This window comes from Montipora foliosa, chromosome 12, assembly GCF_036669935.1.
Source record: "Montipora foliosa isolate CH-2021 chromosome 12, ASM3666993v2, whole genome shotgun sequence".
Taxonomy (NCBI): Eukaryota; Metazoa; Cnidaria; class Anthozoa; order Scleractinia; family Acroporidae; genus Montipora; species Montipora foliosa.
The window spans coordinates 6,890,704-6,899,109 of record NC_090880.1 but is presented as its reverse complement, the minus strand read 5'-3'; the positions used below and the strand labels follow the sequence as shown (position 1 = coordinate 6,899,109).

The window sequence follows — 8,406 nt, the reverse complement described above, 5'->3', positions numbered from 1 at the left end:
AACCTTGATTTCCACTCTCAAAATTACCTCCAGAACCTACTTTTTGCGTAGAATAAGCTTTTAGAATGATGTTCTTGTTTTGCATAAAGCAAGCTAACAAAATCTGTACCTTGCTGAGTTCGCATTTGTTAGCGTTAATAGTATTTTCGGTCCGATGCTTCTGTTTTATGAGGGGTATATTGTTTTGGTCTCCCATCCAGATACTAACCCCGCCGGATAGTAGTTAACTTCAGTGAACTTTGGTATTACAAAGCTGTCAGATGCTCAGAAGGCACGCTTAAACTTGTGGTGAAAAGAAGTTGTGAGGGAACTTGAAAATTATCAACATGTCAGCCCAGAAGCCAATGTTTCTCGCTTCTCTTTTATTTGTTATTCTTCAGAGACTGGCATGCTGTAGTTCAATACCACACAATTCAGTGCCTTCTGATTTTCTGTAACAAGTACCACAGGCAACCCAGTGTATGCTTCATGGAAGCATCTCGTTACGTATAGATATTCCAAGTAAACTGTTTGATGTAATATTTCAAAAACGAGTGCGAGTGTTTTACCTAGGTTTCCAAACACGAGAAAACTGATGTTTTTGAGTGTTTGGAAACCCCGGAAAAACACGAAGCACGAGTTTTTAAAATGGCTTCTCAATCGGCGCCTAATTGCAAACAAAAGAACAAAAGAAAGCAAAAATCACATAAGCATGTAATTTTTGTTTTCTTTCGTTTAATCAGCACACAGTTTGTGATGATGATGTCCGTGTTTTTTACAACTGAAGCTTGTTTATTTCAAGTAGCCACAATTTGCATTCAGTGGCGTCCAGCTAGTTCCGAAACATGGACGAGTTAGGTGAGGATGAATTTTGCCGGTTTCAACCGCCCAAAAGTGTGCAAGAAGAAGATTCTTTGCTTGTACAGTCCAAGCCTAAAAGAACACGGTACAAAGACAAGTGGGCCATTGCAGTTGTGTATTGCTTTTTCTAATTGATTTCCAAACACACGTGTTTGGATATCCAAAGACTCCTGTTTGGATATCCAAACAGGCTGTTTTTTACCGTGGTATCAAGGTGCACCCATGTGACCTAAATGCGGTCATGCAATTGGTTTATCACTTGATGAATTATTCACAAGTATGAAAAACAAGCTCTCTATAACCAGTCTCATAACCAACAAGCACGAAAGAATATTATTGTTTTAATAAATTGCTTTAACTCCAAAAATTTGGAAGTACGAAATACGAGCGAAAAAAGCGAGAAAATCCGAGCGAAATCGAGAAAACGTGATGAAGATGCAATGTTGTGTAACACCTTGTAGTCACACAGACGTAGGCTCATCACAAAAAGGTCTTGCCTTTTCAATTCGCGTACTTCTAAACGTCAGAATTGATCCAAACTTTCCACAGAAAAAGTTTTTTTTTCTTTTTTGTCTTTATTCAAAGAGAAATTTCGCTTTCCGGCCAAAAAAATTTTAGCTTTGCAACGCTTAAAGCAATCATTTACCATATAAGGTCAAACTAAGGTATATGAACTCATAACGGAGATTGAGTGAACCAATCAGAGCACGCGAAATGCATTATCCAAGGTTGAATAAATGTTTGAAAGAAAATTTGCCCTGAGCGGGATTTGAACCCACGTCCCCCCGTTACTAGTCGGGTGTGATAACCACTACACCACCAGGACAATCATGCTAACAACACAGCCATCGAAGAGGTGATTTACGTGGTTAGGGCGTGGGCCTACCGGGAAATTTTATTTCAAGGTGAAAAGGTAGGGGAGCCTATAACTCCACTTGAAACCCAACTAAGGATCAAGTTAATGATCATGCATGACCGTAGTCAACTAAGCAGATGACAAGGAAGGATATTATATATATATATATAAATAATATATATGTATATATATATATATATGTATATACACAAATGTATATACATAGAATGAAAGAGAAAATACATGCATACATAAGCTTTATTTATACATGGTATCAATTCATATAAATACAGGTAAAATATGCTCTTCCATCGAGTCGTGTGTTTGCAATTTAATGTTAGAATACTAGAGTAAAACGGCTAAAATTGGGATGTGTATATTTTTTCGCGGATACTAGATTTTCAAGGATAAGAAATCAAAACAGTTATAGAAGTGGGGGTGGCTTGATTTCTTGCTTGAATGCGAAGGGTGTTCCACGGTGTAGCGCCTCGATATTGAAAACAATGTTTCCCTGCATCAGAAAGCGGCCTGGGAATGAATAAATTTATATCTGAACTTAAGGTATGGGAATGAACTTGCGAAGTATTTTGAAAAATATCACGGAGGCAAACTGAAAAGAGACCATTGATCACCTTGTACATAGTAACCGCTAGATGATTCGTACGCCTTTGTTCAAGTGTATCCCAGCCAAGCTCATACAGTAAACTAGAGGATGATGTCGTATAATTAGAACTAGTTGTGACTTTTGAAATCTTTTAAGACTGGAATTTACCAATGCAACACCATACAGGGCTTCAGTGGTCGAAATACAGGACAACAAGAGCGTTGTACATGTTAATTAGGGTACATATTCCGCGGTACTAGAACCTTAACTCCCTTCCAAACACTGAGCCACTGGTCAATAAGGGAATAACACATTCAGTAGAATATCATCTATTTCGATCCCAAGTGGATATCTATTGGTTTTGACTCTATCTATGGGATAACCGATCTATTTTTATGTTAGGTAGATCGCCTAACTGGGTGATCTTGTATTGATTTGCATTTATGGAATATTTAGTTTTTTTTTTACATCTTGTTTGCTTGAAGCCAAGATTGAATTTTGCCTAGATCATTGTTTAGCTTTGATTGGAGGTCAATAGGATCACGAGACATTGCCAGAAATTTGGGACAACATGGCGTTGACGGTTCTCGTGTTACATTCAAAATGGCGTCGGAATTGCATAAGACTATGCATGGGAAAAGGTATTTTTTTCAAAATAACTGTCTAAGAATGGGATATTTCACGGCGCAGTTGGAAATGCAGCATGCATAGTGTAAAGCGTCCATCGCCTCGCTACCTTTTCCCGAAGTATACTAGTAAACTCATAATTATGACTCCATTTCCTCATCGGTCAGTACAAAGCGCAGACTGCAGACTGCAGACTGCAGACTGCAGACCGGGTACAAATAGCAGACTAGGTTCAAAATGCAGACTGCAGACTGCAGACCGGGTACAAAATGCAGACCAAGTCTAAATAAATAAATACGTGATGGAATGTCATCTTATAACTTACCTGCTGTCACGCAATCGTCATTGTTCACAAATATTAGCATTTATTGGGTTTCGGCTTGCCCGTTTCTTAATATATTATGTCTTAAACAGTGGTTCTTAAATAAAATTTTGAGCTGCTTACTGATCTCCTAGCAGACTAGCTGATCTCCGGAAAGGTGATCTGCCTTCTTTTACGAAAACAGTGTCACCAGCGCGATTCGCAGTATTCCCCGCCAAAAAGGACATGTAACCCTGTTGACCTTTGAATTTGTTTACATAGGCTCGTGACAGAGCTCGATCAAAGAAAAACCCATCGTTGATTTCCAACAGGACGTAACACCCGACTGCCAATAATTCCCGAAGAACAAATGAACAATTGGTTCAGTTACAGGCGAGGAATTTTAGAACAACGATTTATTTTTCCTTTCTGATGAAACGCGGGATTGCCATGCGGTCTTGACTCGCCTGGCGTGACATTCGCGGTTGTGGCGTGAATAATTATCAAGCAAGCGCCGCTAGATTTTCTCCCAACGCTGTCATTATAAAGCCTTATTGTCGTCTCAAAATCGAACTAAATTTTTTGGATATACATAATATTTCTTTCAAGAATACAGGGTTTTTTGGTGCCTTTCTTTTCTATGGCCCATTTGCTGCTTTGCGCGTGATTTATTCCCGATTTCCTTCGCATTATTTATTTTATTTTTGCGCCTTTTTAAACGGCCCAGGGATTGCTTTGAGAACTAAAATGAAAAGGGTCTTGGTTTTCCGAGTCTTAGTTTTCCGGGTCTTAGGTTTCCGAGTCTTAGTTTTCCGGTTCTTAGGTCTTAGGTCTTAGTTTTTCTTAGTGTTCGTTATGCACCAGTCAATGTAAACCACGGCCCTCCGACCCCCTGGACATATAAGATGACATTCCATCACGTATTTATTTATTTAGACTTGGTCTGCATTTTGTACCCGGTCTGCAGTCTGCAGTCTGCATTTTGTACCTAGTCTGCATTTTGTACCCGGTCTGCAGTCTGCAGTCTGCGTTTTGTACTGACCAATTTCCCCATACAATTCCTTTGTTCTGGGAAAAACCTTGAGGAGATTCGCAACTGCGTAGTTCGAGATCACTTCTGCAAAAGTCAACCCAACTAAATCGCTCGTAAACAGACGAATATGTTAGCCCAAAAATTTTCCTCGAGCCGGTAAACTTTTCGTATTTTCAAATAGCTCAAAATCCCAATACGCCATTTTTAAATACACCATTTTTAGGAAGGAAGAACACGAAAGATACAACTCCCTCTTACTGCACAATTTGGCCGCCATTTTCCTTGTTTTGACGTCTCGTTTGGCTTTCTGGGATAGTTAGGTACCAGACTTTTCTCTTCTATGCGGAGTTATCAGGAAAATAGAAATAATATTACTCACACTTCATTTCCGTTGGAGACTCACGATCGCGGTGGCCGATTTTCTGAGCGATTATAAAAAGCGAGAACTTGAGTGGAAGCTTAAATTGACCTCCGATCTTCCTTTAGAATATACTAAGCAACGAGTAGCCCAGGAGTATGATTTTATTTGTTGTGTGCAAATTCCATGGCCTCTTTTAATACAGTGGTCCGATCTTCTTAACGAAGGCACTTCCGTTGAAGATGTTAATTTTATTGACCTACTGAACTCGTCTGTTGTGAATGGATGGTTTTGCCTAAAGCGCTCTAACGCACACCTGAATGAGTTGATTCGAAAAAAAGCGCAAACAGTAAGAGCAATGCACAAAAAGACCGCAGGTAGAAAGAGAAAGGAATTAGACAACAAAGTGTACAGCTTATGCGTCAGAAGAGGAGAACTGGAGTCAATACAAGCACTGAAGTCTGAGGCGATAAGGATTAACCAGGAGTTAGAAGAATGGAGAAAATCATTCACTGACTTAGAAAACGAAAAGAAGAAACTATATGAAGAAATGAGGCAAGAGATAACCAAACACGAAGAAAATGTCACTGACCTAAGCAAAGTCAACAAAGAGTTGCTAGACTATATTGAGCCCCTTGAGACCAAACAGGCAGCCAAAACATGCACTGGGAAACAAATTACACAGGTGGGGCCAAAACAAAGGGGCAGAAAACTTTGCCTCCTGAAAGATAAAATCCAATGTGCCTTTTGGTTTTCTGAAAGTTTTGGTCTTAAATTGTCCCAGGTAAAGGTGAATGATGACAAGGGGGGCACTCACTTACTTGCATGGGAAAATGAAAGCTTCGAAACATTGCAAGAGGAAGACAACAACAAGTTAGAGCAAATACTGTTTTTATTGGACAAATTTTGTGTTGGAGATGAGGTGTACCATGAAATGACAACACACACAGATGATCTTCCAAAATCTTATCTAATAAAGCAGTTACGAAGTAATCTAAATAAAACCTACCACATAGAGAGAACACAAGGGAAATTTCCAGGGGCAGCCATTAATGTTACTGCTACACTAAAACAACACATTCAGCAGCTTGTAAATGACAAACCAGAGTTACAAGATACTCCAATTGAAGTCCAAATCAGTGGTGATGGTGCACGGATGTCAAGGACTACAAATTTTATGATGTTCTCATTTGCACTGTTACAGGCAAAAGAAAGTGTCATGTCCTCCAAAAGCAACAGAACAGTGGCAATAGTTAATGGTCCTGAAAAATATGACACAATGAAAACCTTACTGAACTTTTTTTTCACGAAGTGAATGAGCTTATAGATAAGCAAAGTATATCTATTGATGGAAATGAAATCAAATTGAAGTTTTTCTTAGGTGGGGACATGAAATTCTTACTAATGATCATGGGTATAAACTCTGCAACTGCTGATTATGCATGCCTATGGTGTAAAGTTTTTAAGGAAGAAAGATGGAATACTAGCAAACCATCTCACTATTACAACAAGGAACCGTTAAAAAGGACACTGGAAGAAATCAAAAGACTCTGCCACTGTAGCAAAGGCAACCATGGCTGCATTAATGAACCACTTTTAAACATACTGCTCACCAATGTAATTGCTGATGAACTGCATTTGCTGTTGAGAATATGGCGGCATTTGGAAAAAATTCAGACCTGTTTTTAGTAGAGTGGACCCAAGACAACTGATGCAATTGCAGAAACCAAAAAGACGCCTGCTGGCGTTTATGTGGGATGCTACTGTTTGAGTACTGTGTGAAGGTTGGTTGCAAATGCCACTGATCTCTGAAGCCGACTGAGAGTCACAAGGGAGGTGGTAAAAGCGCTAAGGAAGGTCTCTCTCTTTCCGAGGCTCTCTCTCAGCCGGCTGCAAGGCAGTTGGCCACGATCCTTCTCCCATGATTGTTTCCTATCCTGCGCCATCCGGCGGATTTCCTCTGGTAGTGGTGGGTGCTCGCTGTTTATCAGCTTGGCAATATACTGGTGGAATATTGTTTTTGGCCTGCTAGGTTTAGGCCTTCCATGCCGGGGTTGTTAGAAGGCAAATTTGTTGATAGGCTCATTAGTTGGTTTTCTCAAGATGTGAGCTAGAAATTTCAGCTGTGCTCGCTTTCACCTTTATTTTGACTCTGGAGCCTCCTAAGACGTACACGAAGCTCTCTAACAGTCATTGGTCGCTATGCAAAGCGCTGAATCTGGACAGGGAGTGGTATTCGAAGTTTATTTCGCGAAATTCAACCCAACGTTATTCAAGGTTCATTAGTATGAGAAACTCAACTCGACGTTATTATAGTATGGAAGCAGTTGCACCGATTCTTAAAGGCGAGTTCGGACCATGCTTATTTGACACGACGCTAGTGGCCTTATATCTTCTACTTCTGGCTGGTGATATTTGCGAGAATCCTGGCCCACAAACAAGATCTTTTGGTGGCGAAACGAGCAACTTATTAAATATTCCTGTCGTAATTTCGAATCGTTCGAATTATTCAAGACCCTTCAATAGACCTGTTACTCGCAACTTTGTTAGTATTCCTATTGTCAACGAACAATACCGATGTGCCAGGAGGTATTTACGGAGCTGCCGCTTGAATGCAAGATCTATTAAAAAACAAATTGGCGGATTTCGCTTGCTACGCTAATTCAACTGGTGCTGACATTTTCGCTATCACTGAATCATAGCTGTCTGAAAGGGATATGGCCCATACAGCGGAGATTATGCTACCCGGGTACAAATTGCTTGAACAACAGAGAGTTGGAAGAAAAGATGGAAGGATTGCGTTGTTATTGAATGAAACTATCGATGCGCGGAAAGTGGACAGTGGCGAACGCAGGTCGTTCGAATTTGGCGAATGGATTTTAAAATGCGGGTCTAGTAAACAAAGGGTGATTGTGATTTACCGCCCTCCCTATTCTGCTGCCCATCCTGTCACTAGTAGCGTGTTTTGGACGAGGTTTCGGTCTATTTGAAATCTGTTGTTATGTCTCCTGAGCCACTGCTGATCACTGGTGGCTTCAATATTCATGTGAACGTTTCCAGAGACCCAGACACTGCTCGCTTCCCGGAATTACTGACTTCGATGAACATGGAGCAGCAGGTTGACAAGCCTACGGACATCTCTGGCCATACGCTGGATCTAATCATTACGCTGTGCTCGGACTCTTTGCTCAGTGTTAGACCGATAACTGACTACTTGATATCTGATCATTTTACTGTCTTATGCGATCTCCAGTTGGGAAAACCAGCCCCGAAAGTAAAACAAGTGTCCCATAGAAAATCAAGGACATTGACAAGGAAAAGCTAGAGGCTGAATTGTCTTCCTCACATCTGTCAAAACACTCCCGATACACTTGACGAACTTGTCAACAGCTATAACACAACCTTAGCTCAAGTTCTCGACTGGCACGCGCCATTAGGGACCTTAAGCAAGGACGACGAGGACGGCTACGAGAACGCAGCAAATTTGCATATTTAGTGGACAAAAGCAATAGCTTTGCGCGCCCAGCACGTGCGTTTTACATTTTGATACATTTCTTTGCCGTTCTCGTCTTGACTACGACGTGAAATGATCAAGTTTGAGGTCATGTGGAGGACGAGAGCACATGATGACGAATTTTCAATTTTCTCTCTGAATATCCACACCGTTCTCATCAATTTTATTCTTGGGTTGTGCATTCACACTTTAGAAGCCGAACGACATGGAGTAATCGTAAAATTATTACAGTAACGGGAAATAATATTTTCGGACAACGTTCTCGTAGTCGTA

At 40.5% G+C, this 8,406-nt stretch overlaps 1 pseudogene; it reads left to right on the top strand.

Moving 5' to 3' along the window:
• The first annotated feature begins 824 nt into the window (after positions 1-824).
• Positions 825-6,308, top strand: LOC137980620 (uncharacterized; annotated as a pseudogene).
• Positions 6,309-8,406: the final 2,098 nt, after the last annotated feature.